We start from the raw sequence: 17,022 nt of genomic DNA, 5'->3' as shown, positions 1-17,022 counted from the left end.
CGCGCTTATCTAATTGTTGACCTCAGGTACGTTTTGTCGCTACGGAGGCATGAAAACGATCTCTCAGGTCTGCATGACGTGACTGGGCTTTTACAACAATTTTGACATGCTTAGCCACCTCAGGTGCATTTTGCCACTTCGTGATTACAATCTCCGCCTCCTCAGTATTGTTCTTTTTTTTTGTATCGCGTTGGGTAGCTCGTTTACATTTTTGAAACGCGAAGAGTTTATGATCTGTCTTGAGATTTCGCAGCTTCTCACAGTTATCGCGTGAAAGCATCTCTACAACATCCTGAAACATTTTTAAGGCTGTATTGCGCTGCATTGATAAATCGATGAGAATACTACGATGAACGTGGACCAGCTCAGGCTCAAGGTTTTTCCCGTAAAGCTTCAACATGTACGTGCTGTCACCATTACCAGTCTAAAACTGCTCAATTTGTGTCATGCACGTGCTGTCAGATTTCTGGTGATACCTGCCGCCCAGGGCACAATGTACTCTGTCCAATTCCTCGTAGAACAGCTGATAGTAGATGTCCTCGGCCGAAGGACATACGTGAAGTACGGTTCCGTCGTCATACCGTCGTGGAGTCTTCCTTTGGCTTGGCGCAGGAGCTTCTTTGTCTTTAAAAGACGGCTCCAATTCACGCGCCTTTGCGTGTGTCTTGTTCAAAAATTTGCAAAGTCCTTCCTTCCTAAGTCCGCTAAGACTCTCCGTGATGGACTTTGACTACTTTTTCTGCTTGATCAAATCTCAGTGCTCCTTTCTGCAACGCAGCACTTACTGTTTCTAATCGCGAAAACGCTAGCGTCATAAGCTTGAGGATGAAGTATGTATGGACTTTCGACAGTGCTCTTAAAAATGCACCGGCTTTGGATCCGGCATCGTTCCGTTCTTCTGATGCTAGGTCATGAAGAAATGAGAACAGCTGGCTATAGTTCTGTACAATTGACCCCGTACAAGTGGCCCTTAACGGCTACCTCGTCGGACAAAATTTCCGAAATTCACGCTTTCACCTTCTTTCTGAAATACGTGGAATATATCCAGGCGATTTGGTAAGCACGCAACAAACCTTATCTTTTCTGACATCATGCCCCGAAATTACGACACATTTCCACTTTCTGACTCACGTCCTGCAGCACCACTTTAAGTATGTGCGCAAATTAGAATGTTTGCCGACGACTGCATATTGTACAAGAAAATGGAGTCACCAGGTGATCAGGCCGACCTTAATCTTAACTTACAGAAAATTAATAACTGGTGTGATCGGTGGCAAATGCAGTTAACCCAACTAAATCAGTTTTTATGCCTTTCTCTAGAAAAAAGAATATTTTAAATTTCTCATACAGTATCAATGGTCACGAGCTTGCTCAAGTTAAACAACATAAATACTTAGATCTTGTATTTACACCCGACTTGCGTTGGAATCTTCATGTAAATGAACTTTGTGCAAAAGCTAACAAAGTATTGTGGGGGCTGAGACGTAACCCGCGCTCTGCCTCCCCTGAAATTAAAATTTTAGCTTAGAAAACCTTGCTAAGACCGATAATTGAGTACGCAAAAATAGTATGGGATTCCTACACCCAAAGTAGCTGTCTAAAACTAGAGAAAGTCCAGCACCTTACTTCTAGGTTTATATTTAATAAATACCGCCGTTTTCACTCTCCGACTGAATTATGTAAACTTACAAAGCTTCCACCTCTGCAAAAACGTACGGAGTATGAAAGGCTTAAATTCCTGTTTTTAGTAATTCATAACCATGCCAAAATAAGATACGACAAGTACTTCCAAATCAAGACACAGGAAACATCACGGCACAGACACAGTATGTATATACCTCCTTCCACAGTGCACAATGACTGCTTCAGGTATAGTTTTCCCAGAGAAAATCAGCAGTGGAACTCTTTGCCTGACTCAATTGTCCAAATAAAATCAGGCAATGCATTCTTGGAAGCAATACATGGCCTTATGTACCCTGATGCACCCTGATGTTCTGTAGTAATATTGTGATATTATTACGATATGATTGAGCGATGCTCAAGAGACGAGCCGCCGCGAGAACGACGAAGAAGTTGGTCGGTGCCCTTGGCACGAGCGAGTGTCAGCCTGGCTGCCAGGCTCCAGTGTAAATAGCGTGTAAATAGCATCTCTCGTCTGTGTCTTTCCACACGTAAGATTTCTGGTGGAGGTCAGTGATCCCCGTCCTCTCCACGGAACTCCGAATTGGTCGGCACACCGAGCTTGTCACCATGCCTCCCGGTGACGAGCCCGCCTCTGCAACGGCTTCGGCTTGTCCGACTGCTCCAATCGTCACGGTTGCCCCACATCGTGACCCAGGTGTGTTCTCTGGCCCGGAGGGACAGGTCGTCGATGACTGGATCAAGCTCTATGAACATGCCAGCACTAATACCAGGTGGGTCCCAACGATTATACTCGCCAATGTCATCTTTTATCTCGGCGGCACCCCACGCGTGTGGCACCAAACACATGATGACGAAATAACCAGTTGGGTCAGTTTCGAAGAAAAATTACGGGAACTGTTCGGCGACCCCATTGGGCGCAAGGCTGCCGCGAGAAAGGCTCTTTCGTCTCGTGTTCAGTCATCTACAGAGCCATACGTTTCCTACATCCTCGACGTCTTGGCTCTATGCCGTAAAGCTGACGATCATATGTCCGAAGCAGATAAAGTGGCATATGTGCTAAAAGGCATCGCCGACGACGCTTTCAATTTGCTTGTTTTCGGCAACGTCTCGACTATCGACGCCATTATAAAAGAATGCCGTCGCCTTGAGCAGGCTAAGAGCCGCCGTATCTCACACCACATTGCGCGCCTACCCAACACTGCTGCTACGCCGACATGTGAGGGTCGACCGCGTCAGACGACCACCTGTGACGACGTCACCCGTATTGTCCGCCGCGAACTCGAGGCCACCTGTTCGCCAGCCTTCTGCACGACGCTTCCCGATCCGCCAGCAACCACCATTGCAATGATTCAGGCCGTCGTCAGACAGGAATTTCAAAACATGGGTCTGAACACCGTGTGTTCTACGTCTCGACCCAGCGTTCCCCAGTTATCTAGCGGCCCTCCTCGTCCCCGGCAGTCCTTTTCTGCCACATCTCGCCGTAAGCCGTCCGAATGGCGTACCCCTGCTGACAGGCCGATCTGCTTCCACTGCTGTCGCATCGGCCACGTCGCTCGTCAGTGCCGCAACCGATGGCCACCACCTCCTCGGACTTATGCCCCCACTTATTCCCGCACCTTTGGACCTTCTGTACCATATGCCACCCGCCGTGAACCCACTACCACTGATGTCCCTGCTCCGAACCTTCGCTACAGCCGCTCGCCCTCACCTCGACGCCACCAGTCTCGTTCGCCCCAAGCCCGCCGCTTTTCTTCGCCGCCTATCGCCTCCCGCACCCAGCCGGAAAACTAGGCACTGCAGCTTCTGGAGGTGAAGCTGCGTTGTGACCCTGCCCTGAAATCCTCTGATCACGTTACCTACTAACCGAAACATTCTTGACGTTGACGTTGACGGCTATCCTGTCACGGCACTCATCGATACAGGAGCACATCTTTCTATTATGAGTGCTGCCTTCCGACGACGACTGAACAAGCTCCTCACCCCAGCGTAGGAAAGCGTCGTCCGCGTTGCAGATGGCGGTACTGTGCCTATCATCGGCATGTGTACGGCACGTGTCAGCATCGCCGGCAGCCACACTCCTGTCCTCTTCACCGTAATTGCTCATTGCCCCTACGACCTTATTCTCGGCCTCGATTTTCTCTCCGCCCATTCTGCCCTTATTGACCGCTCTTCCAGTACCCTTCGCCTTGAGTTGCCGATGCTCGCAGAACCTTCTGACGCAGCCCACTGCCGCTTACGCTCCACCGGCTTTCTTCGCCTGCCGCCAAAGTCCATAGCCTACATTGAACTGTTGTCTTTCCCACCAGATCCTGATGGCGAGTACCTCGTCACTCCTCTGCCCGACATCCCAATACAATGTCACCGTGCCTCACAGTATAGTTACTATTACTGCGAACCACACTCGCATGCCTGTCAGTCACTTTGGATTGGCAAAGCAAATTCTACCGCAGGGTATTTGCCTTGCCACCATTGATTGTCGCGGTGACCTATACGTGGCAGCGTTATTGACCGATGGTTCTCGCGACCTTAGCATGCCCCTCGCGCCAGCCTGGGGCGTCGATCCCAACATAAAGAGAATGGTTGCGACGGACCTGTCCTCGACGCAGGCTGAAGACCTTTGCGAAGTATTATCGTCCTACCGCGATATTTTCGACTTCGACGATCGCACTTTAGGCCAGACGCTCGCTGTCAAGCAACGCATTCTTACTGGCGATGCTGCGCCTATTCACCGACGACCGTATCAAGTTTCTGTGTCGGAACGCCGAGTAATTCAAGGTGAAGTGAACAAAAGGCTCGATAAAAACATCATTGAGCATTCATCGAGTCCCTGGGCATCACCGGTGTTGTTGGTTAAGAAGAAGGACGGCACGTGGCGCTTCTGTGTAGATTACCGTCACCTGAACAGCATTACAAAAAAGGACGTCTACCCGCTCCCACGTATAGACGACGCCCTTGAATGCCTGCACGGTTCCAGATATTTCTCGTCTATTGATCTTCGTTCGGGATATTGGCAGATTGCTGTTGACGATGTGGACAAAGAAAAAACCGCGTTCATCACACCTAATGGCCTATACCAATTTAAAGTAATGCCGTTTGGATTATGCAACGCCCCTGCCACCTTTGAACGTATGATGGACTCCTTGCTCCAAGGTTTCAAATGGTCCACATGCCTCTGCTACCTCGACGACGTCATCGTCTTCTCGCCAACGTTCGACACTCACCTTGAGCGCCTCACAACTATACTTGATGTTTTTCGAAAGGCTAAGCTGGAACTTAACTCATCCAAATGTCGTGTTGGCCACCGACAAATTACTTTTCTGGGCCATTTCGTTGATGCTTCCGGAGTACAGCCTGATCCCGACAAAACTCGCGCTGTCCGAGAGTTTCCGGTTCCGAAGACAGCCACAGATGTTTGAAGTATTGTAGGGCTGTGCTCGTAATTTCGTCGTTTTGTTCCAGACTTTGCGACAATTGCTAGGCCCCTAACTAATATTTTAAAGAAAGGCGTACAATTCTCGTGGGGTACTACAGAAGCCACCGCCTTCTCTCGTCTCGTCACTCTTCTAACCTCACCACCCCTTCTCGCACACTTCAACCCTGATGCACCTACAGAATTACGTACAGATGCAAGCGGTCATGGCGTAGCATAGGGTAGCTAGTCTTAGCATAGCGTCAGCGAGGCCAGGGTCGCGTTATTGCTTATGCGAACCGACTCCTCACGCCATCGGAGCACAACTATTCCATTACGGAACGAGAATGCCTTGCTGTAGTCTGGGCGGTTGCGAAGTTCCGTCCTTACCTTTACGGTCGCCCTTTTTCCGTAGTCACTGACCATCATGCTCTCTGCTGGCTCTCATTGCTAAGAGATCCTACAGGCCGGCTTGGTCGATGGGCTTTGAGGTTACAAGAATTTTCATATTGCGTGGTCTACAAGTCTGGCCGCCGGCACCAAGACGCTGACAGGTTGTCGCGTTACCCTGTTGATGACCCTGACTCCTCCAATATTACCAGTGCTCCTTGCGTATTCTCTGTGTCGCAGCTCCTTCATTTCGCCGACGAGCAACGTCGTGATGCCTCCATCAGAGCACTCATCGACCGTTTTGAACACTCTCCGGCCGACGCCACACTACGCCTCTTCGTCCTCCGCGACGGTACTCTGTACCGTCGTAACCTTCATCCAGACGGCTCTGAGTTCCTTCTTGTAGTACCTAAACACCTCCGCTCCACTGTTCTAGAAGAGCTTCACGACGCACCAACGGCAGGACACCTCGGCGTATCTCGAACCTATGACCCCTGTACGTCGCCGTTTTTTCTGGCCGGGCCTTGCCCGTTCCCTACGACGTTACGTCGCCGCTTGTGAACTTTGCCAACGACGCAAGAAGCCTTCCCAGCTCTCCGCTGGTTACCTGCAGCCGCTCGACATCCCTGCCGAGCCCTTCCATCGTGTCGGCTTGGGCCTTCTCGGCCCATTTCCGGAATCTACATCAGGAAACATGTGGGTTGCAGTCGCGGTGGACAACGCGACCCGCTACGCCGTAACGCGTGCTCTTCCGACCAGTTGTGCAACTAATGTTGCGGACTTCCTGCTACATGATATCAATTTGATGCATGGTGCTCCGCGTCAATTGCTTATAGACCGCGGCGGCACCTTTTTGGCCAAAGTCATTGACGACATCATGCGTGCCTGCTCAATACGTCATATACGCTGACGATATCACAGTGTGGGTCCCAAGGGGGTCAATCGCAGCACTAGAGCAGACACTACAGGCAGCGGTAGACACCACAGAATCCTTCCTTAAGGGCACCGGACTCAGGCTATCACCTAGTAAATCTGAGCTGCTGCTCTTCAGACAGGGGAGACAAGATGTGAGAAACCTTGTGCCTTTAGAAACTCTGCCAATAAAAATCACGGACAACACAGGACGGGTCATACCCAGAGTAGAGCAAATAAAAATTCTGGGTCTTCTCATTGACGCAAGGAGCTGTAACGCTACGGCCCTAAACCGTCTCACAGGTCAGGCCAACAGTACTTTAAAGCTCCTGGGCAGGGTCTCAAACCGAAATGCAGGCCTCAAGGAGGACAATCTCATCAGAGCATATCATGCATTTTTCATCAGTCATGTGACGTACATTGCATCATACCTGAACTGGGGGAAGGGAGAGAAGGCTAAGCTAAACGCACTTATACGCTCCGGACTCAAAAGGGCTCTGGGACTCCCGCACGGAACGAGTACCGAACTCCTCAACAAGTTAGGACTTCATAACACTATAGATGAGCTCATTGAGGCACATTCGATGTCACAAATTGCAAGACTCTCCAACACTAAGCCAGGGTGTAAAATTCTAGATGAAGTCGGAATACTGCCTCGAGGAGGAGACGTCTCTAAGTTCAAAATACCCAAGGAGGTGGAGACACAATTAGTTGTAGACCCCATACCTAGAAATATTGATCCTGTGTACAACAAGGGCAGAAGGGACGCCAGGGCCAAATGCATTCTGGGTAAACTGCACCAACAACACAGCTCAGCTCTTTTTGTCGATGCAACTAGTTATGGATCGGGCAACCGCTACGCTATTGCCGTGGTCGACGAGAGCGGTAAATTAATAAACGCGGCATCACTAAGAACGACCTCCATTCATGCCGCCGAAGAAGCAAGCATAGCACTTGCAATTACAATGAGGAGAGGCTCCACGATTTTCTCTGATTCCCGTACAGCTATTAGGAATTACTCAGCCGGCTTCATCTCAGTGGAAGCACACAAGTTACTTATACACAGTATTAATACTCATAATTACGACCAACTGGATAGTTCACACCTAGTCTGGTTTCCGGCTCATCAGGGCCACTCGGTCAGCCCCAGTGGCTGCAATCCTAACGAGCAAGCTCACTCTGCTGTGCGAGATCTCACATGCCGCGCATCAGATCAGGAACTGCTCCAGGATGACTGCGGCTCCTACAAAGACCCACTTACTACTTTTCACGAGATCACCTCACACTATAGGGAAGGCAGGAGGTTTTTTCCTCCCCCCCATCAGAAGCTCAACCGAGCTCAGGCAGTCACATTAAGAATGATTCAAACTAAATCTTATCCCACACCTTTCGTGCTTAACAAAATTGACCGGGACTTTCCCGCGGAATGTAAAAGTTGTGGACACACTCCGTGTCTATTTGATCATATGTCCCCAACCAAAGGGCTTCGGATCTCAACAGTGAGGAGGACTGGAGTCGGCGCATATCCAGCGAAGTCCTCCAAGATCAACTCCTGGCCGTCCGGAGAGCTCACGACATCGGGAAAGCCTTTGGCCTACCGGTGCCTACGTGGGCGAAGCCACCGGCGTAGCCTGGGGGCTTGTGCCCTCGGACCCTAGTTTCTCTGGACTAAAATAAAGTTCTTGCCATGCCATGCTCAATACAGCATAAATTTACCACCTCCTACCACCCCCAAACGACCGGCGTCACTGAGCGTTTGAACCGCACCCTTACATACATGCTATGCAAATACGTTTCAGACGACCACCGTGACTGGGACCTGGCTCTACCTTACATTACCTTTGCATACAGCTCTTCCCGTCTCGAAACTGCTGGCTTTTTCCCGTTTTACCTCTTGTATGGCCGCGAACCGACGCTACCACTGGACACTGGGCTTCCGTCCGCCACAGCTTCAACTAGCGATTATGCCCGTGATGCAATCATCCATGCTGACCATGCTCGCCAACTTGCGCGCGCTCGTCTACAAGTGTCTCAAGACAAGCAGAAACACCGCTACGACCTCCGTCACCGCGATGTCCATATTGTGGCCGGCGCCGTCGTGTTGCTTTGGTCACCATCGCGTAAAGTCGGCCTTTGTGAAAAACTGCTTTCCGGTTACACAGGCCCATATCGCGTGATACGCAAAGTGACCGATGTCACCTATGAAATCGTTCTAGCCACGCCCACTACGTCCTCCGCTGTTACAACCAGTGACATTGTCCATGTTGCCCGACTCAAGCCCTACAACTCTCCGTGCACCTTGGATATTTAACAGTACCCTGACGGTGCTTTTGCGCCGGGGGGTAATATTACGATATGATTGAGCGATGCTCAAGAGACGAGCCGCCGCGACAACGACGAAGTTGGTCGGTGCCCTTGGCACGAGCGAGTGTCAGCCTGGCTGCCTGGCTCCAGTGTAAATAGCGTGTAAATAGCATCTCTCGTCTGTGTGTTTCCACACGTAACAATATAATAAGTCAAAGTGTGCTGTGTAATTATATTGTTAATGTGTTTCATATCAGCAGTGCTACTTCATTTTCTTTTTTCTTCTTTTTAGTGCATTGTTCAATCGCACTAATACGCTTCTCTGTTTATGTATGTTACATCAACTCCTGTAATAGCCCGTCATGGGCTGACAGTATCAATAAATAAATAAGTCAATGTATGTAGAGAGCTCGCGGCTCCTCTTATGTGAGAGCTTGCTACCCATCGTTCTGTCCTCTCATTTGTGTAGCGCCATCATGGAGCATTAGAATTGTCAATGCTAAGACTAAAACGGCAAAGGACTTCCTTTAGAAGGACAAAAATACTGGCCGCTCTGGTGTCCGCAGTGTTAGGAAATACACAGAACAGCTGGTATTTGGTTACAGTGGTTACAGTGGCAGATGCCGAGCCTGCGCCGGTAATGCAAACCTCGTTAGGTTCAGAAGCGGACGTCAAAGGTTCCATGCCAAGTATATTGCGTGTCCTTTCGTCACCCTCTTTGGGAGATCTGTTCTTGATGAGAAATGTGGCCATTCTTTTTCACTGTTTCCTGAAATAGTGTACCAGGAAGGTAAGACCACCAAAAAATTGAGTTCTACAAGCGTGTTTCAGGTTTAAGAGAAAGAATTTACGTGTTAATGAAAACCATCCCTCAAGATGCCATGGTAAATTACCATAGACGCACAAGCCTTAAGGAAAATAATGATCGGGACCCAAGGCTAACAGAAGAGAAAAACCTCGAAGATCTCCTGCAGTATTTTCGCGTTGAGGTTGACTGCAGGGAGAGAACAGCACACGGTCCGCTAGAGGTGTTAAGCGGACAATACTTTCTGCCCAGAGCAACCGCCGAGAGTCACCAGCTTCATTGGCAGGAGTGCTCTAGAACAGTGGAAATGGAACGTGAGTGTTTTGCGAGAACCATCATGCAGCATGAGAGTGCGACTCCTCCTTGGTCTACAACGAGAAAAAGTGTGATCGAGGCAACCGGCTCCTCGAGCCAAAACTGAAACTGCCGTTGCACGGTTAGCTGCACGCACTGCACCGGCAGACATGCTTCATCTATGTGTTATACAAACAGAGCACAGACGGTTAAACTTGAACTAAGGCAGTCTCTCAGCAGTTCATTGATGCATGCTACGCGAATAGGCAGCAAAAGCCATTACAAATTTGACAGTGCTGTTCTACTTCAGACGTTCAGCAATGTTTTACTGCTACGTTCGAGACATCTGTTAGAGCGGCAGCCAACGTAGTTTTGTTAGCCCAAAATTATCACGGAAACTGAAGATCGAAGTCATACATGAAGTTGACTTATGCAAATACGTCTTTCGCTCTCAAAGTCCCAACCACACTTGACGGCGAAAGAATTTTAAACTTTCACTGCATAGTCAGTTGGACGGAATTCTTGTAGAAACTGAGGCTATTGAAACCCCGCGTATTTGCGAAGACACTGTGCAGATTCCGCATGTCAAGAATTTCGTCAAAATAACGGAGAGCCGTTATAGGCCCCTCGCTGACGCGGTTGCTTATCCTGCTACACTACAGGAACCAGGAATAAGTTTGCTAATCGGAGCTGATGAGACCTGCAAAATATTAAAGAAGTAACACGGGTGATGCCAACAAAACACTAGTTGCTAGGGGCTCAGTACTCGGGTGGGTATTGCGAGGCCCAAAAAGCAATGGAAGATGCCTCAATCGACGGACGCTGTGCTGTGGACGGTGTGTGTGCTTCGAACTTCGTGTCGCATGTTCGACGATCTGTCAACATCATTGCAGGAATTTTGGCAGCTTGAGAGTATGGGTATAACTGATCAGCCAGATTCATCTGATCATTTTAAGACTGTTTTGAAAGAATGTAACAGCAATGTTAAGCTACGGGGTTAGCGCTACGAAATAAGCCTTCCCTTTGAAGACCTTGACGTCAAACTTTATCACAAACGGTCGTTAGCGATTAAAAGCTTGAAAGATTAAAATCAACGTTTGTCCAAGAGCGAAAATCTACTCCTACATGATGCGGTGGTCACGAAGTATCTCAAGGTTGATGATGCAAAACTAGAAGCTCCGCACTGCACAGCTAAGGACAAGACGTATTACATGCCCCATCGCACAGTCATCAAAGAATCTTCCACAGTAACAAAGCTACAGGTGTTTTTTCATGCGTCATCTCATGCTGCCGGAGCGACATCCTTGAATGATCATCTGGGTGAAGGCCCCAGCCTCAACAATGAGCTGTTGGAAACGTTATCTTTCGCACGCATAAGATTGCGATCACCACAGACGTTCAGAAGGCGTTTCTGATGATTTTAATAAAGTTCGTCGACAAGGATTCCCTGAGATTCCTGCGGATTGAGAAGACCTAATTCGAATCAAAGACTGTGTAAGCACTTGTGTACCCTTCGGTACTACATCTAGACCGTTTCTAGTAAGCGCGGCTTTACAATGCCATTTCCATCAAGGTTGTGAGCCTTATGAGACTACCACTCTAAAGTTATTCAAACACTCTGATTTAGACGACATGCTGACTGGAGTTGAGGACAATGATGCCGTTCGCCAGTTGCATCGCCGGGCCACACATATATTTTCTGGCGCAGGCATGAAGCTGCAAAAGCGAGCAACCAGAAGCGCTGATATACATGGCTACATGCAGAAGAAAGGAGAGTCCAGTTCTCCTGATAAGACAAAATATTGGCACTCATGTGAGACATTCAAGAAGGTACTCTAAGCGTGAATGCACAACCGGTATTGAAGTGGTTGAAGAAACAGGAGCCCACAACATGATTCAGTTTGCAGACTTGAGCTCGAATATATGACCCACTGGCCTTTGTAGCGCCGTTTTCGATCCGAGTCGAAATTATTTTTCAGTGCATCTGGCGAATAGTGACGTCGAGGGACCACGGAATACCAGAAGAACTAGCGCAACATTGCAAGAACTGGCTGCATAAAGTGTCTCATATTGCATCGTTGGCTGTTCGAAGACTGTGCCCTCTCTCGAGGTCCTTTCCAGACACACAGCTGCACCTTTTGACAGATGCGAGCAATGCAGCTTACGGACCTGTCGCTTTTTTGTTCTTCCCAACACAGACTATGGGCGCTGACAGGCCCCTGCTAATGACAAAGGCCCGAGTAGAGATTTGGTTTATTTCAACACATCAGTACACTTGTAACACAACAGAATGTACCATTTATGATGAAGATAGCGGGGTAAATGCTGCATTTCTGCAGCTTCACTAGCCTTGCCACTCCCTTGGCACAAAGGCAGCAACATGCGGTACATAAGAGTTTGAGTCGTGCGCAAAATTTTGAGTGACACTTCAGAAACCATCATATAATAACGCACAAGATGTCGTATTTACATAAGAAAAATACACATTCAGACACCATATCTAACATTGAATTTTTAGACATAGCACATAAACTTCCATCTCTGAGTTTGAATTTATTTAGTAAATTGGGTTGGCAATACTGTAGTATCTGTGATCCATAGTTTGTACGCGTCTTGTTGAACGTACAGAGAGATTTAGAGTTATGTTTGCTAATGTACGTATGTGGCGGCTGTTTTGGATAAGGTCTGATCTAAATGTCGTTAAGAGATAGTATTTATAAAAACCTTCAAACTTCAATATCTTCAATCTTGCAAATGATTCGAACCTTGGTGCATTGTATGTATACCTGCAATCCAACGTATGTCCTTTTTTTTGCAACATGATGAAGCTATGTCATGATTTCTTGGTCCCGGCACCCCAAATTAAATGACAGTAGAGCCGATGTGGAGTAAATGAAGCATTATATATCATAAATTTTTGCTCTTCTGGTAATATGCGGTGACATTTTCTTGGTATTCCTACTAAATTACAAAGCTTGTTTCTTATGTAATTCTTGTGGTGCTCCCAGGGCATGTATTTATGAAACACAGCTCCCAATGTCTTTCCAAAGCGACAGAATTCTATTTTACAATTATTTAGGTATAAAGAATTGAACATAGGGAATGTTGTAGGCTTGGCTCGGAAAATAGCGTATTTTGTCGTAGAACAGTTTCTTCTTTAAGAGATTTTTACCGTCCAAGCGTGCAACCCATTTAGTCTGTCATTTGCCAATGCAATAACATTACCAACATTCATTCCAGAAAAACACAGGTGTCATCGGCATAAATAACATATGCTATTGAACTGTCCCCTCTAATGCTGTCGTTTATAAACATGATAAACAAAAGCGGGCCAAGTATACACCATGTATACACCATGCGGTATACCATGTCAAATTTTTGCTAGTAAAGACACTTCATTTATTCATATAAACTGGTGCCGATCGGTCAATTAACCCCTGAATTAAAGTTAACACGACACCGCGAATGCCATAGCATTTAATTTTTTTGCAGTTATGATACGTGATTTATGGTATCGGAGGCCTTTGAAAAATCTAGGAAAATACCTAAGGGTAATGTTTTCGCTTCAATATTTGTCTAATATTAACTCCTTTTAATAAAGCAGCGCAGATTAGGTTGAGAGGCTGAAACCGAACAGTGATGGCGTAATAACACAAATGTTCGTCAAAAATGTTCAAAGTCTAATAAAGATAATACTGTCTAGTCCTTTTACGAATGCTGGTAATATTGAATTTTACAAGTAATTATTGAGATTTTTTTTCTCTGCCCTCTTATATATTACAGTTACTTTAGCTGTTTTCAGAGGTTGAGGAAAATACCGGTAGTTAAAGCGAGGTTGTATTGCGTGGTAAATACGGACTGAGGCGGTCAATAACAAAAATAATAAGTTGTAGTTTTAAACCATTGATCGCCTCACTCTTACATTAAAGGATCTAAATATAAATATTATCTCATGTTCATCTGCTGATGTGGCAAATAGGGAATCTTGTGTGGAAAGGGAAGGTAGTTTAGAGCTTCTGCATCATATTTACCATTTACTAGAATATTAATATGCTCGCTGAATTTCCTAACCATGTAAGTTACTTTGTATGCTTTATTACATATGGTAAGGCCATCAATGATATTTTTCCGCTGCCTTTCAGAGACTACAGCATCTAATTTGATCCACATCTTTTTCCCGTTTACCGCGCCGTCAAAGTAAAATAGTAGTCGTGTTTACATTGTCTCAGGAGCTAAATTATTTCGGTATAGTACTTTAAAAGCCTTGAAAGCAGCTATGTCGCGTCCTGCAAGGAACACATTATAAAGGCTATTTTTTTTCATTCATCATTTTAAGCGTGGAAGGGATTATCCATGGTTTACGCGCACGTTTATGTATTTTTTGTCAGAATTTTATATGGAAAGTGCTTCTTACATACCCAGCATCATCATTATCAGCCAGGTTACGCCCACTGCAGGGCAAAGGCCTCTCCCATACTTCTCCAACCACCCCGGTCACGTACTAATTTTGGCCACGTTGTCCCTGCAAACTTCCTAATGTCATCCGCCCACCTAACTTTCTGCCGCCCCCTGCTACCCTTCCCTTCCCTTGGTATCTAGTCCGCAAGCCTTAATGACCATCAGTTATCTTCCCTCCTCATTACATGTCCTGCCCATGCCCATTTATTTTTCTTGATTTCAACAAAGATGTCATTACCCGTGCTTGTTCCCTCACCCACTCTGTTCTTTTCTTATCCCTTAACGTTACACCCATCATTCTTCTTTGCATAGCTCGTTGCGTCGTCCTCAATTTAACCAGAAACCTCTTCGTAAGCCTCCATGTTTCTGCCACGTACGTGAGTACTGGTAAGACACAGCTGTTATACACTTTTCTCTTGAGGGATAATGGCATCCTGCTGTTCATGATCTGAGAATGCCTGCCAAACGCACCCCATCCCATGCTTATTCTTATGATTATTTCAATCTCATGATCCCGATCCGCAGTCACTACCTGTCCTAAGTAGATGTATTCCCTTACCACTTCCAGTGCCTCACTACCTATTGTAAACTGCTGTTCCCTTCCGAGACTGTTAAACATTACTTTAGTTTTCTGCAGATTAATTTTTACACCCACCCTTAGGCTTTGCCTCTCGAAGCCAGTGAGCATGCATTGCAGTTTGTCTCCTGAGTTAATAAGCAAGGCAATATCATCAGCGAATCGCAAGTTACTAAGGTATTCTCCATCAACTTTTATCCCCAATTCTTCCCACTCCAAGTCTCTGAATACCTTCTGTAAACACGATGTGAATAGCATTGGAGAGATCGTATCTCCCTGACTGATGCCTTTCTTTATTGGAATTTTGTTGCTTTCTTTATGGAGGACTACGGTGGCTGTGGAGCCGCTATAGATATCTTTCAGTATTTTTAGATATGGCTCATCTACACCCTGATTCCGTAATACCTCCATGACTGCCGAGGTTTCGACTGAATCAAACGCTTTTTCGTAATCAATGAAAGCTATATATAAGGGTTGGTTATATTCCGCACATTTCTCTATCACCTGATTGATAGTGTGAATATGGTCTATTGTTGAGTAGCCTTTACGGAATCCTGCCTGGTCCTTTGGTTGACATAAGTCTATGGTGTTCCTGATTCTATTTGCGATTACCTTAGTAAATACTTTGTAGGCAACGGACAGTAAGCTGATCGGTCTATAATTTTTCAAGTCTTTGGCGTCCCCTTTCTTATGGATTAGGATTATGTTAGCGTTCTTCCAAGATTCCGGTACGCTCGAGGTCATGAGGCATTCTGTATATAAGGTGGCCAGTCTTTCTAGAACAATAATCCCGCCATCCTTCAACAAATCTGCTGTTACCTTTTCCTCCCGATCTGCTTTCCCCTTTGCATAGCTCCCAAGGCGTTCTTTACTTCTTCCGGCGTTACTTGTGGGATTTAAAATTTCTCTAGACTATTCTCTCGCACATTATCGTCGTGGGTGCTACTGGTACCGTATAAATCTCTACAGAACTCCCCAGCCAGTTGAACTATCTCATCCATATTAGTAACGATATTGCCGGCTTTGTCTCTTAAGGCATACATCTGATTCTTGCTTATTCCTAGTTTCTTCGTCACTGCTTTTAGGCTTCCTCCGTTCCTGAGAGCCTGTTCAATTCCATCCATATTATAGTTCCTTATGTCCGCTGTCTCACGCTTGTTGATTAACTTAGAAAGTTCTGCCAGTTCTATTCTAGCTGTAGGGTTAGAGGCTTTCATACATTGGCGTTTCTTGATCAGATCTTTCGTCTCCTGCGATAGCTTACTGGTTTCCTGTTTAACGGCGTTACCACCGACTTCTATTGCGCACTCCTTAATGATGCCCATAAGATTGTCGTTCATTGCTTCAACACTATGGTCCTCTTCCTGGGTTAAAGCCGAATACCTGTTCTGTGGCTTGATCCGGAATTCCTCTAATTTTTCTCTTACCGCTAACTCATTGCTTGGCTTCTTATGTACCAGTTTCTTCCGTTCCCTCCTCAAGTCTAGGCTAATTCGAGTTCTTACCATCCTATGGTCACAGCAGCGCACCTTGCCGAGCACGTCCACATCTTCTATGATGCCAGGGTTAGCGCAGAGTATGAAGTCTATTTCATTTCTAGTCTCGCCATTTGGGCTCCTCCACGTCCACTTTCGGCTAACCCGCTATCGGAAGTAGGTATTCATGATCCGCTTATTATTCTGTTCTGCAAATTCTACTAATAACTATCCCCTGCTATTCCTAGAGCCTATGCCATATTCCCCCACTGACTTGTCTCCGGCCTGCTTCTTGCCTACCTTGGCATTGAAGTAGCCCATCAGTATAGTGTATTTTGTTTTGACTTTACCCATCGCCGATTCCACGTCTTCATAAAAGCTTTCGACTTCCTGGTCATCATAAGATCTCTATGAGAAGATATTATAGCGTAAGATCTCCATAAAACAGTTGTACGCTATATCAGGCGAAAATGTCGATAACACGTCATCCCAAATTAATGAGCTAATTTCATCTAAGAAAAACAAGAGTGAATCAGAAGTTATTTGTTGAAATTTTATTTCCGGCAAAGCGTTGTTTTTTGTAGTTTTTTCTGGTGTCTAGCCAAAACAAGGTATATGGGTGGGTGATCACTTACTGGCGTGGCAAGAACGGCGGAATGATCGCTTCAGTGGAAGCGTTTGTTAGAAATAAATCTATTGGAGTTGCACTTGTCGGTGTAATTCTGGTAGGAATTGAAATTTTATTTGAAACAAT

Source organism: Dermacentor andersoni, chromosome 2 (genome assembly GCF_023375885.2).
Source record: "Dermacentor andersoni chromosome 2, qqDerAnde1_hic_scaffold, whole genome shotgun sequence".
Lineage (NCBI taxonomy): Eukaryota > Metazoa > Arthropoda > Arachnida > Ixodida > Ixodidae > Dermacentor > Dermacentor andersoni.
Note: the sequence above shows the minus strand (reverse complement) of the source record.